General features: G+C 45.4%; 1 pseudogene; it reads left to right on the forward strand.

Annotated features, from left to right (window-relative positions):
• Positions 1 to 330: 330 nt before the first annotated feature.
• On the forward strand, positions 331 to 1,138 carry LOC123121061 (xyloglucan endotransglycosylase/hydrolase protein 8-like; annotated as a pseudogene).
• The last annotated feature ends 14,185 nt before the right edge of the window (positions 1,139 to 15,323 follow it).

Consider the following 15,323-nt stretch of genomic DNA (forward strand, 5'->3'; position numbering starts at 1 on the left):
ACACCCTCCGTTCCACAATACTTGCATTCCCTTTATCAAAATATAGATGTATTTAGACATGTTTTAGTATATAGGTACATCCATTTTTGGATAAATGGAAGTCAAGTATTTTGGAACGGAGAGAGTAGCTGTTACCCTACTACGAACAAGGTCCATGACAGCCCATATGCCAGGGTAATACGTACACTAAGTCGGCATCGCGCGTCGACCATCTTGAGATACAGTGCAGCGCTTCGACCGCTAGGATAGCACGGCCCCGGCGCAGGTGCTCTAAAAATCTGCGTCTACGGCCCGGGGAAAAGACGGCGACAGCGGTCAGAGCCGAGCGCGATGACGCATGATCACCACCGCGTCGGCTCCCTGCGCAAGTAACTCTACGGCGAGTTCAGCATCCAGATGAAGCTCGTCCCGGCAACTCCGCCGGCACCGTCACCTCCTTCTACGTACGTAATCCACTCGACTCAGATCCGAGCACAGAATACATTATACATGGTTCAGAGTCAGATTGACTGATGCCATTGCTATTTGCTGCAGCTGTCGTCGGGCGACGGCCCCGGGCACGACGAGATCGACATGGAGTTCATGGCCGCCTAGTTGCCGGTTAGGCAACTCCATGGGACAGCCGATGGTGCTCAACACCAACGTGTGTCGTGTGGGGCAACGACGATGGCAAGAAGGAGCACCAGTTGGACCTATGGTTCGACCCGGCCGCCGACTACCACACCTACACCACCATCTGGAACGACAAGAACCTCCTCTACATCCGCTCCTTCAGGCGCTACGCCGACCTGGCCTACCCGAGCGCCAAGCCCATGTCGGTGCACGCTACGCTCTGGGACGGCAGCTACTGGGCGACGCAGAAGGGCAAGGTCCCCGTGGACTGGTCCGGCGCGCCCTTCGTCGTCTCCTACCGCGCCTACTCCGCCGACGCCTGCGGCCTGCCTGCCCGCGGACGGCGGGGAAGGCAGCCCGCTCTCCTGCCCCGCTGGCACCGACCGCTGGATGAACCGGCAGCTCGACGACGCCGAGCAAGGCACCGTCGCATGGGCCAGGCGCGAGCGACTACATGCGCTACGACTGCTGCGACGACGGCTGGCGATTCCCGCAGGGCTTCCCCGCCGAGTGCTCCCGCGGCTGAACAACTGAACTGATTGAGTTCACGCCCCACTTGTGCAGATTGTTCGTTGTCGATTCATTCCTTGTTTCTTGGTCTTGGGTCAGCTCTATGTGTTCTTGATTTCATTACTTATTCTTACCTAGAGGGATTAGATTGAAGCGTTTTCCGGAAGCGACGTTCCTGGCGATTAGGTTTAGCGCGTCGCCGCCCGCCAGCGGCGGCCGCTGATCCTGTGGGCTGTGGCCTTCTCGTGCGGCTAGCTTGATGTACTGACGAGGTACTCCCTTCTTAGTTTTCTGTCCCCTGGCAGAGGAAGCTAGGGTTTGATGTCCTCCGACGGCTCCGCTGACCGTGAGTCCTCTTTGTTAATCACCACTGTAAAGTGGAGATCTGCTGTCCTCCGGCGGCTGCGCCGACCGAGAGTTTCTTCGTTGTCGAATACCGGGTGTACGGTCTCCTCGTCGCAGGCGGACCGGTCGTCATGAAAGTCTTGAGTTGGAATTGTCGCGGGCTTAAGAACGCCGCGGCAGTTCGAGCTCTACTGGATGTCGAGCGAGCATGCAACCCTCAGGTGATGTTTTTGTCAGAGACACATCTTGAAAGTTATCCATCGGAGTGTTTGAGGAAGAGATTGCACATGGACCAAAAGTTTGTGTGCCCTGAAGATGGTAGAAAGGGAGGACTGATCTTGTTTTGGAAAAAGGAAATCAAAGTGCAGCGTCTGAACCAAGATCCGATGTATATAGACATGACAATGGAAGACTCGAATAGCTTGGTGTGGAGACTTACGGGCATGTATGGTGAATTTAGACGGGAAAACAAGTACAAAACCTGGGATCGCATGCGCCATCTCCATCATGCTCACAATCTTCCCTGGTTGTTGATTGGGGACTTAAACGAAATTCAGTTTCTACACAAAAAAGAGGGTGGGAATCCACATGCATGCATTTCAAAATGCTATTGATGATTGTGAGCTAAGGGATATGGGTTTTTTGGGTGATAAATTCACATGGCATCGAGGACGGATCCGAGAACAACTAGACAGGGGTTTGGTGAATGAAGCATGGGCAAATCTTTTCCCCATGGCAGCTTTGGAAAACTTACAGTACAACCACTCGGATCATAGACCATTGTTGGTCAACACTGAACACTATACTGTGCCCGTTCATGGCGATGCAAGACCATTGAGATTTGAGTCGAGGTGGTTGTGAGAAGCAAAGTTCAATGATACTGTAATGGACGCTTGGCAGAAAGTAGGATCGGACCCTGCAGCCAATTCGCTTTATGAGAAGTTAAATCGCATGCATGCGATGTTCCACGATTGGGACCAGAGGGTTTTGAAGAAACCTAAACGGTGCCTCCATAAGGCGCAGCATGATCTTGAGAGGGTGATGAGAGGCCCAATTAATGACGACAGTGAAGAAGCGCGCAAAGAGCTTTCAGAGCTGATTGAATACCTACTAGAACTTGAAAAAATTCATATGATGCAAATGTCACGTATTTCGTGGCTGAAAAATGGTGATAGAAATACGGGCTTCTTTCAAGCCTATGATTCGGCAAGGAGAAAAAGAAATTTTATCAAAAAGTTGAAAGACTCGGATGGAAATTGGATGGAAGGTACTGTTGGGGAACGTAGTAATTTCAAAAAATTCCTACGCACACGCAAGATCATGGTGATGCATAGCAACGAGAGGGGAGAGTGTCGTCCACGTACCCTCGTAGACCGTAAGCGGAAGCGTTATGAGAACACGGTTGATGTAGTCGTACGTCTTCACGATCCGACCGATCAAGTACCGAACGCACGGCACCTCCGAGTTCAGCACACGTTCAGCTCGGTGACGTCCCACGAACTCCGATCCAGCAGAGCTTCGAGGGAGAGTTCCGTCAGCACGATGGCGTGATGACGGTGATGATGATGCTACCGACGCAGGGCTTCGTCTAAGCACCGCTACGATATGACCGAGGTGGATTATGGTGGAGGGGGGCACCGCACACGGCTAAAAGATCAACTGATCAACTTGTGTGTCTATGGGGTGCCCCCTTCCCCCGTATATAAAGAAGTGGAGGAGGGGGAGGGCCGGCCCTCTACTATGGCGCGCCCTGGGGAGTCCTACTCCCACCGGGAGTAGGATTCCCACCCTTCCATGTAGTAGGAGTAGGAGAGAAGGAAGGGGAAGAGAGAAGAGAAGGAAGGAGGGGGCGCCGCCCCTCTCCCTAGTCCAATTCGGACTAGGCCTTGGGGGGTGTGCGGCCTGCCCTAGGCAGCCCCTCTCTCTCTCTCTCCCCTAAAGCCCAATAAGGCCCATATACTTCCCGGCGAATTCCCGTAACTCTCCGGTACTCCGATAAATACCCGAACCACTAAGAACATTTCCGATGTCCGAATATAGCCTTCCAATATATCGATCTTTACGTCTCAAACATTTTGAGACTCCTCGTCATGTCCCTGATCTCATCCGGGACTCCGAACAACCTTCGGTACATCAAAACACATAAACTCATAATACCGATCGTCACCGAACGTTAAGCGTGCGGACCCTACGGGTTCGAGAATTATGTAGACATGACCGAGACACGTCTCCGATCAATAAACAATAGCGGAACCTGGATGCTCATATTGGCTCCTACATATTCTACGAAGATCTTTATCGGTCAAACCGCATAACAACATACGTTGTTCCCTTTGTCATCGGTATGTTACTTGCCCGATATTCGATCGTCGGTATCTCAATACCTAGTTCAATCTCGTTACCGGCAAGTCTCTTTACTCGTTCCGTAATACATCATCCCGCAACTAACTCATTAGTTGCATTGCTTGCAAGGCTTATAGTGATCTGCATTACCGAGAGGGCCCAGAGATACCTCTCCGACAATCGGAGTGACAAATCCTAATCTCGATCTATGCCAACCCAACAAACACCTTCGGAGACACCCGTAGAGCATCTTTATAATCACCCAGTTACGTTGTGATGTTTGATAGCACGCAAGGTGTTCCTCCGGTATTCGGGAGTTGCATAATCTCATAGTCATAGGAACATGTATAAGTCATGAAGAAAGCAATAGCAACATACTAAACGATCAAGTGCTAAGCTAACGGAATGGGTCAAGTCAATCACATCATTCTCTAATGATGTGATCCCGTTAATCAAATGACAACTCATGTCAATGGCTAGGAAACTTAACCATCTTTGATTCAACGAGCTAGTCAAGTAGAGGCATACTAGTGACACTCTGTTTGTCTATGTATTCAGACATGTACTAAGTTTACGGTTAATACAATTTCTAGCATGAAAATAAACATTTATCATGATATAAGGAAATATAAATAATAACTTTATTATTGCCTCTAGGGCATATTTCCTTCAGTCTCCTACTTGCACTAGAGTCAATAATCTAGTTCACGTCGCCATGTGATTTAACACCAATAGTTCACATCACCATGTGATTAATATCCATAGTTCACATCGCCATGTGACCAACACTCAAAGGGTTTACTAGAGTCAGTAATCTAGTTCACATCGCCTATGTGATTAACACCCAAAGAGTACTAAGGTGTGATCATGTTTTGCTTGTGAGAGAAGTTTAGTCAACGGGTCTGCCATATTCAGATCCGTATGTATTTTGCAAATTTCTATGTCAACAATGCTCTGCACGGAGCTACTCTAGCTAATTGCTCCCACTTTCAATATGTATCCAGATTGAGACTTAGAGTCATCTGGATCAGTGTCAAAACTTGCATCGACGTAACCCTTTACGACGAACCTTTTGTCACCTCCATAATCGAGAAACATATCCTTATTCCACTAACGATAATTTTGACCGCTGTCAAGTGATCTACTCCTAGATCACTATTGTACTCCCTTGCCAAACTCAGGGCAGGGTATACAATAGGTCTGGTACACAACATGGCATACTTTATAGAACCTATGGCTGAGGCATAGGGAATGACTTTCATTCTCTCTCTATCTTCTGTCGTGGTCGGGCTTTGAGTCTTACTCAACTTCACACCTTACAACACAAGCAAGAACTCCTTCTTTGAATGTTCCATTTTGACTTCAAAAATCTTGTCAAGGTATGTACTCATTGAAAAATCTTATCAAGCGTCTTGATCTATCTCTATAGATCTTGATGCTCAATATGTAAGCAGCTTTACCGAGGTCTTTCTTTGAAAAACTCCTTTCAAATACTCCATTATGCTTTCCAGAAAATTCTACATCATTTCCGATCAACAATATGTCATTCACATATACTTATCAGAAAGGCTGTAGTGCTCCCACTCACTTTCTTGTAAATACAGGCTTCACCGCAAGTCTGTATAAAACTATATGCTTTGATCAACTCATCAAGGCGTATATTCTAACTCCGAGATGCTAGCACCAGTCCATAGATGGATCACTAGAGCTTGCATATTTTGTTAGCACCTTTAGGATTGACAAAACCTTCTGATTGCATCATATACAACTCTTCTTTAACAAATCCATTAAGGAATGTAGTTTTGTTTATCCATTTGCCGGATTTCATAAAATGCGGCAATTGCTAACATGATTCGGACAGACTTAAGCATCGCTACGAGTGAGAAAAACTCATCGTAGTCAACACCTTGAACTTGTCAAAAACCTTTTGCGACAATTTGAGCTTTGTAGATAGTAATACTACTATCAGCGTCCGTCTTCCTCTTGAAGATCCATTTATTTTCTATGCTTGCCGATCATCGGGCAAGTCAACCAAAGTCCACACTTTGTGTTGGGGAACGTAGTAATTTCAAAAAAATTCCTACGCACACGCAAGATCATGGTGATGCATAGCAACGAGAGGGGAGAGTGTTGTCCACGTACCCTCGTAGACCGAAAGCGGAAGCATTAGCACAACGCGGTTGATGTAGTCGTACGTCTTCACGATCCGACCGATCAAGTACCGAACGTACGGCACCTCCGAGTTCAGCACAGTTCAGCCCGATGACGTCCCTCGAACTCCGATCTAGCCGAGTGTTGAGGGAGAGTTTCGTCAGCACGACGGCGTGGTGACGATGATGTTGTTCTACCGACGCAGGGCTTCGCCTAAGCACCGCTACAGTATTATCGAGGTGGACTATGGTGGAGGGGGCACCGCACACGGCTAAAATATCAAACGATCAATTGTTGTGTCTCTAGGGTGCCCCCTGCCCCCGTATATAAAGGAGCAAGGGGGGAGGTGCGGCCGGCCAGGAGGGGGCGCGCCAGGAGGAGTCCTACTCCCACCGGGAGTAGGACTCCCTCCCTTTTCCTTGTTGGATTAGGAGAAGAGGGGGAAAGAGGTGGAGGAGAAGAAGGAAAGGGGGGGCGCCGCCCCCTCTCCTTGTCCTATTCGGACTAGGGGGAGGGGCGCGCGGCCCTTGCCCTGGCCGCCTCTCCTCTTCTCCACTAAGGCCCACTATGGCCCATTAACCCCCGGGGGGTTCCGGTAACCCCTCCGGTACTCCGGTAAAATCCCGATTTCACCCGGAACACTTCCGATATCCAAATATAGGCTTCCAATATATCAATCTTCATGTCTCGACCATTTCGAGACTCCTCGTCGTGTCCGTGATCACATCCGGGACCCCGAACAATCTTCGGTACATCAAAACATATAAACTCATAATATAACTGTCATCGAAACGTTAAGCGTGCGGACCCTACGGGTTCGAGAACTATGTAGACATGACCGAGACACGTCTCCGGTCAATAACCAATAGCGGAACCTGGATGCTCATATTGGCTCCCACATATTCTACGAAGATCTTTATCGGTCAGACCGCATAACAACATACGTTGTTCCCTTTGTCATCGGTATGTTACTTGCCCGAGATTCGATCGTCGGTATCTCAATACCTAGTTCAATCTCGTTACCGGCAAGTCTCTTTACTCGTTCCGTAATACATCATCCCGCAACTAACTCATTAGTTGCAATGCTTGCAAGGCTTAAGTGATGTGCATTACCGAGTGGGCCCAGAGATACCTCTCCGACAATCGGAGTGACAAATCCTAATCTCGAAATACGCCAACCCAACAAGTACCTTCGGAGACACCTGTAGAGCACCTTTATAATCACCCAGTTACGTTGTGACGTTTGGTAGCACACAAAGTGTTCCTCCGGTAAACGGGAGTTGCATAATCTCATAGTCATAGGAACATGTATAAGTCATGAAGAAAGCAATAGCAACATACTAAACGATCGAGTGCTAAGCTAACGGAATGGGTCAAGTCAATCACATCATTCTCCTAATGATGTGATCCCGTTAATCAAATGACAACCCATGTCAATGGCTAGGAAACTTAACCATCTTTGATCAACGAGCTAGTCAAGTAGAGGCATACTAGTGACACTCTGTTTGTCTATGTATTCACACATGTATTATGTTTCCGGTTAATACAATTCTAGCATGAATAATAAACATTTATCATGATATAAGGAAATAAATAATAACTTTATTATTGCCTCTAGGGCATATTTCCTTCAGTCTCCCACTTGCACTAGAGTCAATAATCTAGATTACACAGTAATGATTCTAACACCCATGGAGCCTTGGTGCTGATCATGTTTTGCTCGTGGAAGAGGCTTAGTCAACGGGTCTGCAACATTCAGATCCGTATGTATCTTGCAAATTTCTATGTCTCCCACCTGGACTAAATCCCGGATGGAATTGAAGCGTCTCTTGATGTGCTTGGTTCTCTTGTGAAATCTGGATTCCTTCGCCAAGGCAATTGCACCAGTATTGTCACAAAAGATTTTCATTGGACCCGATGCACTAGGTATGACACCTAGGTCGGATATGAACTCCTTCATCCAGACTCCTTCATTTGCCGCTTCCGAAGCAGCTATGTACTCCGCTTCACACGTAGATCCCGCCACGACGCTTTGTTTAGAACTGCACCAACTGACAGCTCCACCGTTCAATGTAAACACGTATCCGGTTTGCGATTTAGAATCGTCCGGATCAGTGTCAAAGCTTGCATCAACGTAACCATTTACGATGAGCTCTTTGTCACCTCCATAAACGAGAAACATATCCTTAGTCCTTTTCAGGTATTTCAGGATGTTCTTGACCGCTGTCCAGTGATCCACTCCTGGATTACTTTGGTACCTCCCTGCTAGACTTATAGCAAGGCACACATCAGGTCTGGTACACAGCATTGCATACATGATAGAGCCTATGGCTGAAGCATAGGGAACATCTTTCATTTTCTCTCTATCTTCTGCAGTGGTCGGGCATTGAGTCTTACTCAACTTCACACCTTGTAACACAGGCAAGAACCCTTTCTTTGCTTGATCCATTTTGAACTTCTTCAAAACTTTGTCAAGGTATGTGCTTTGTGAAAGTCCAATTAAGCGTCTTGATCTATCTCTATAGATCTTGATGCCCAATATATACGCAGCTTCACCGAGGTCTTTCATTGAAAAACTCTTATTCAAGTATCCCTTTATGCTATACAGAAATTCTATATCATTTCCAATCAGCAATATGTCATCCACATATAATATCAGAAATGCTACAGAGCTCCCACTCACTTTCTTGTAAATACAGGCTTCTCCAAAAGTCTGTACAAAACCAAATGCTTTGATCACACTATCAAAGCGTTTATTCCAACTCCGAGAGGCTTGCACCAGTCCATAAATGGATCGCTGGAGCTTTGCATGCTTTGTTAGCTCCCTTTGGATCGACAAAACCTTCCGGTTGCATCATATACAACTCTTCTTTCAGAAATCCATTCAGGAATGCAGTTTTGACATCCATTTGCCAAATTTCATAATCATAAAATGCGGCAATTGCTAACATGATTCGGACAGACTTAAGCATCGCTACGGGTGAGAAGGTCTCATCGTAGTCAATCCCTTGAACTTGTCGAAAACCTTTTGCAACAAGTCGAGCTTTATAGACAGTAACATTACCGTCAGCGTCAGTCTTCTTCTTGAAGATGCATTTATTCTCAATTGCTTGCCGATCATCGGGCAAGTCAACCAAAGTCCACACTTTGTTCTTATACATGGATCCCATCTCAGATTTCATGGCCTCAAGCCATTTTGCGGAATCTGGGCTCACCATCGCTTCTTCATAGTTCGTAGGTTCGTCATGGTCTAGTAACATAACCTCCAGAAAAGGATTACCGTACCACTCTAGTGCGGATCTTACTCTGGTTGACCTACGAGGTTCAGTAACAACTTGATCTGAAGTTCCATGATCATCATCATTAACTTCCTCACTAATTGGTGTAGTCGTCACAGGAACAGATTTCTATGATGAGCTACTTTCCAATAAGGGAGCAGGTACAGTTACCTCATCAAGTTCTACTTTCCTCCACTCACTTCTTTCGAGAGAAACTCCTTCTCTAGAAAGGATCCATTCTTAGCAACGAATGTCTTGCCTTCTGATCTGTGATAGAAGGTGTACCCAACAGTCTCTTTTGGGTATCCTATGAAGACACATTTCTCCGATTTGGGTTCGAGCTTATCAGGTTGAAGTTTTTCACATAGGCATCGCAGCCCCAAACATTAAGAAACGACAACTTTGGTTTCTTGCCAAACCACAGTTCATAAGGCGTTGTCTCAACGGATTTCGATGGTGCCCTATTTAACGTGAATGCAGCCGTCTCTAAAGCATAACCCCAGAACGATAGCGGTAAATCAGTAACAGACATCATAGATCGCACCATATCTAGTAAAGTACGATTACGACGTTCAGACACACCATTTCGCTGTGGTGTTCCGGGTGGCGTGAGTTGCGAAACTATTCCGCATTGTTTCAAATATGGACCAAACTCGTAACTCAAATATTCTCCTCCACGATCAGATCATAGAAACTTTATTTTCTTGTTACGATGATTTTCAACTTCACTCTGAAATTCTTTGAAATTTTCAAACGTTTCAGACTTATGTTTCATTAAGTAGATATACCCATATCTGCTTAAATCATCTGTGAAGGTGAGAAAATAACGATATCCGCCACGAGCCTCAACATTCATCGGACCACATACATCTGTATGTATGATTTCCAACAAATCTGTTGCTCTCTCCATAGTACCGGAGAACGGCGTTTTAGTCATCTTGCCCATGAGGCACGGTTCGCAAGTACCAAGTGATTCATAATCAAGTGGTTCCAAAAGTCCATCAGTATGGAGTTTCTTCATGCGCTTTACACCGATATGACCTAAACGGCAGTGCCACAAATAAGTTGCACTATCATTATCAACTCTGCATCTTTTGGCTTCAACATTATGAATATGTGTATCACTACTATCGAGATTCATCAAAAATAGACCACTCTTCAAGGGTGCATGACCATAAAAGATATTACTCATATAAATAGAACAACCATTATTCTCTGATTTAAATGAATAACCGTCTCGCATCAAACAAGATCCAGATATAATGTTCATGCTCAACGCTGGCACCAAATAACAATTATTTAGGTCTAATACTAATCCCGAAGGTAGATGTAGAGGTAGCGTGCCGACGGCGATCACATCGACTTTGGAACCGTTTCCCACGTGCATCGTCACCTCGTCCTTGGCCAGTGTTCGCTTAATCCGTAGTCCCTGTTTCGAGTTGCAAATATTAGCAACAGAACCAGTATCAAATACCCAGGTGCTACTGCGAGCTCTAGTAAGGTACACATCAATAACATGTATATCACATATACCTTTGTTCACTTTGCCATCCTTCTTATCCGCCAAATACTTGGGGCAATTCCGCTTCCAGTGACCAATCTGCTTGCAGTAGAAGCACTCAGTCTCAGGCTTAGGTCCAGACTTGGGCTTCTTCTCCTGAGCAGCAACTTGCTTGCTGTTCTTCTTGAAGTTCCCCTTCTTCTTCCCTTTGCCCTTTTTCTTGAAACTGGTGGTCTTATTGACCATCAACACTTGATGCTCCTTCTTGATTTCTACGTCTGCAGCCTTTAGCATTGCGAAGAGCTCGGGAATCGTCTTATCCATCCCTTGCATGTTATAGTTCATCACGAAGCTCTTGTAGCTTGGTGGCAGTGATTGAAGAATTCTGTCAATGACGCTATCATCCGGAAGATTAACTCCCAGTTGAATCAAGTGATTATTATACCCAGACATTTTGAGTATATGCTCACTGACAGAACTATTCTCCTCCATCTTGCAGCTGTAGAACTTATTGGAGACTTCATATCTCTCAATCCGGGCATTTGCTTGAAATATAACTTCACCTCCTGGAACATCTCATATGCTCCATGACGTTCAAAATGTCGTTGAAGTCCCGGTTCTAAGCCGTAAAGCATAGCACATTGAACTATCGAGTAGTCATCAGCTTTGCTCTGCCAGACGTTCTTAACGTCGTCAGTTGCATCAGCAGCAGGCCTGGCACCCAGCGGTGCTTCCAGGATGTAATTCTTCTGTGCAGCAATGAGGATAATCCTCAAGTTACGGACCCAGTCCGTGTAATTGCTACCATCATCTTTCAACTTTGCTTTCTCAAGGAACGCATTAAAATTCAAAAGAACAACAGCACGGGCCATCTATCTACAATCAACATAGACAAGCAAGATACTATCAGGTACTAAGTTCATGATAAATTTAAGTTCAATTAATCATATTACTTAAGAACTCCCACTTAGATAGACATCCCTCTAATCCTCTAAGTGATCACGTGATCCAAATCAACTAAACCATAACCGATCATCACGTCAAATGGATTAGCTTTTAATGGTTAACATCACTATGTTGATCATATCTACTATATGATTCACGCTCGACCTTTCAGTCTCAGTGTTCCGAGGCCATATCTGCATATGCTAGGCTCGTCAAGTTTAACCTGAGTATTCTGCGTGTGCAAAAACTGGCTTGCACCCGTTGTAGATAGACGTAGAGCTTGTCACACCCGATCATCACGTGGTGTCTGGGCACGACGAACTTTGGCAACGGTGCATACTCAGGGAGAACACTTTTATCTTGAAATTTAGTGAGAGATCATCTTATAATGCTACCGTCAATCAAAGCAAGATAAGATGCATAAAAGATAAACATCACATGCAATCAATATAAGTGATATGATATGGCCATCATCATCTTGTGCTTGTGATCTCCATCTCCGAAGCACCGTCATGATCACCATCGTCACCAGCGCGATACCTTGATCTCCATCGTAGCATCATTGTCGTCTCGCCAATCTTATGCTTCTACGACTATCGCTACCGCTTAGTGATAAAGTAAAGCATTACAGGGCGATTGCATTGCATACAATAAAGCGACAACCATATGGCTCCTGCCAGTTGCCCATAACTTGGTTACAAAACATGATCATCTCATACAATAAAATTTAGCATCATGTCTTGACCATATCACATCACAACATGCCCTGCAAAAACAAGTTAGATGTCCTCTACTTTGTTGTTGCAAGTTTTACGTGGCTGCTACGGGCTTAGCAAGAACCGTTCTTACCTACGCATCAAAACCACAATGATAGTTTGTCAAGTTGGTGCTGTTTTAACCTTCGCAAGGACCGGGCGTAGCCACACTCGGTTCAACTAAAGTTGGAGAAACTGACACCCGCCAGCCACCTGTGTGCAAAGCACGTCGGTAGAACCAGTCTCGCGTAAGCGTACGCGTAATGTCGGTCCGGGCCGCTTCATCCAACAATACCGCCGAACCAAAGTATGACATGCTGGTAAGCAGTATGACTTATATCGCCCACAACTCACTTGTGTTCTACTCGTGCATATGACATCTACGCATAAATCCAGGCTCGGATGCCACTGTTGAGGAACGTAGTAATTTCAAAAAAAAATCCTATGCACACGCAAGATCATGGTGATGCATAGCAACGAGAGGGGAGAGTGTTGTCGACGTACCCTCGTAGACCGAAAGCGGAAGCGTTAGCACAACGCGGTTGATGTAGTCGTACGTCTTCACGATACGACCGATCAAGTACCAAACATACGGCACCTCCGAGTTCAGCACATGTTCAGCCCGATGACGTCCCTCGAACTCCGAGAGAAGAAGGAAAGAGGGGGCGCCGCCCCCCTCTCCTTGTCCTATTCGGACTAGGGGGGAGGGGCGCGTGGCCCTTGCCCTGGCCGCCTCTCCTCTTCTCCACTAAGGCCCACTATGGCCCATTAACCCCCGGGGGGTTCCGGTAACCCCTCCGGTACTCCGGTAAAATCCCGATTTCACCCGGAACACTTCCGATATCCAAATATAGGCTTCCAATATATCAATCTTCATGTCTTGACCATTTTGAGACTCCTCGTCATGTCCGTGATCACATCCGGGACCCCGAACAATCTTCGGTACATCAAAACATATAAACTCATAATATAACTGTCATCGAAACGTTAAGCGTGCGGACCCTACGGGTTCGAGAACTATGTAGACATGACCAAGACACGTCTCCAGTCAATAACCAATAGCGGAACCTGGATGCTCATATTGATCTGAAGTTACATGATCATCATCATTAGCTTCCTCACTAATTGGTGTAGGAGTCACAGGAACAGATTTCTGTGATGAACTACTTTCCAATAAGGGAGCAGGTACAGTTACCTCATCAAGTTCTACTTTCCTCCCACTCACTTCTTTCGAGAGAAACTCCTTCTCTAGAAAGGATCCATTCTTAGCAACGAATGTCTTGCCTTCGGATCTATGATAGAAGGTGTACCCAACTGTCTCCTTTGGGTATCCTATGAAGACACATTTCTCCGATTCGGGTTTGAGCCTATCAGGATGAAACTTTTTCACATAAGCATCGCAACCCCAAACTTTAAGAAACGACAACTTTGGTTTCTTGCCAAACCATAGTTCATATGGTGTCGTCTCAACGGATTTAGATGATGCCCTATTTAACATGAATGCAGTTGTCTCTAATGCATAACCCCAAAACGATAGTGGTAAATCGGTAAGAGACATCATAGATTGCACTATATCCAATAAAGTATGGTTATGACGTTCGGACACACCATTATGCTGTGGTGTTCCAGGTGGCATGAGTTTGTGAAACTATTCCACATTGTTTTAATTGAAGGCCAAACTCGTAACTCAAATATTTGCCTCTGCGATCAGATCATAGAAACTTTATTTTTCTTGTTACGATGATTCTCCACTTCACTCTGAAAATCTTTGAACTTTTCAACTGTTTCAGACTTGTGTTTCATTAAGTAGATATACCCATATCTGCTCAAATCATCTGTGAAGGTCAGAAAATAACGATACCCGCCGCGAGCCTCAACACTCATCGGATCGCATACATCAGTATGTATTATTTCCAATAAGTCAGTTGCTCGCTCTATTGTTCCGGAGAACGGAGTCTTAGTCATCTTGCCCATAAGGCATGGTTCGCAAGCATCAAGTGATTCATAGTCAAGTGATTCCAAAATCCCATCAGCATGGAGTTTCTTCATGCGCTTTACACCAATATACTTAAACGGCAGTGCCACAAATAAGTTGCACTATCATTATTAACTTTGCATCTTTTGGCTTCAATATTATGAATATGTGTATCACTATGATCGAGATCCAACAAACCATTTTCATTGGGTGTATGACCATAGAAGGTTTTATACATGTAAACAAACAACAATTATTCTCTAACTTAAATGAATAACCGTATTGCAATAAAAATGATCAAATCATATTCATGCTCAACGCAAACACCAAATAACACTTATTTAGGTTCAACACTAATCCCGAAAGTATAGGGAGTGTGCGATGATGATCATATCAATCTTGGAACTACTTCCAACACACATCGTCACCTCGCCCTTAACTAGTTTCTATTCATTCTGCAACTCCTGTTTCGAGTTACTACTCTTAGCAACTGAACCAGTATCAAATGCCGAGGGGTTGCTATAAACACTAGTAAAGTACACATCAATAACATGTATATCCAATATACCTTTGTTCACTTTGCCATCCTTCTTATCCACCAAGTATCTAGGGCAGTTCCACTTCCAGTGACAATTTCCTTTGCAGTAGAAACACTCAGTTTCAGGCTTGGGTCTAGCTTTGGGCTTCTTCACGGGAGCAGCAACTTGCTTGCCGTTCTTTTTGAAGTTCCCCTTCTTCCCTTTGCCCTTTTCTTGAAACTAGTGGTCTTGTCAACCATCAATACTTGATGCTTTTCTTGATTTCTACCTTCGTCGATTTCAGCATCACGAAGAGATTGGGAATCGTTTCCGTTATCCCTTGCATATTATAGTTCATCACGAAGTTCTAGTAACTTGGTGATAGTGACT

This window comes from Triticum aestivum, chromosome 5D, assembly GCF_018294505.1.
Source record: "Triticum aestivum cultivar Chinese Spring chromosome 5D, IWGSC CS RefSeq v2.1, whole genome shotgun sequence".
NCBI classification, from domain to species: domain Eukaryota; kingdom Viridiplantae; phylum Streptophyta; class Magnoliopsida; order Poales; family Poaceae; genus Triticum; species Triticum aestivum.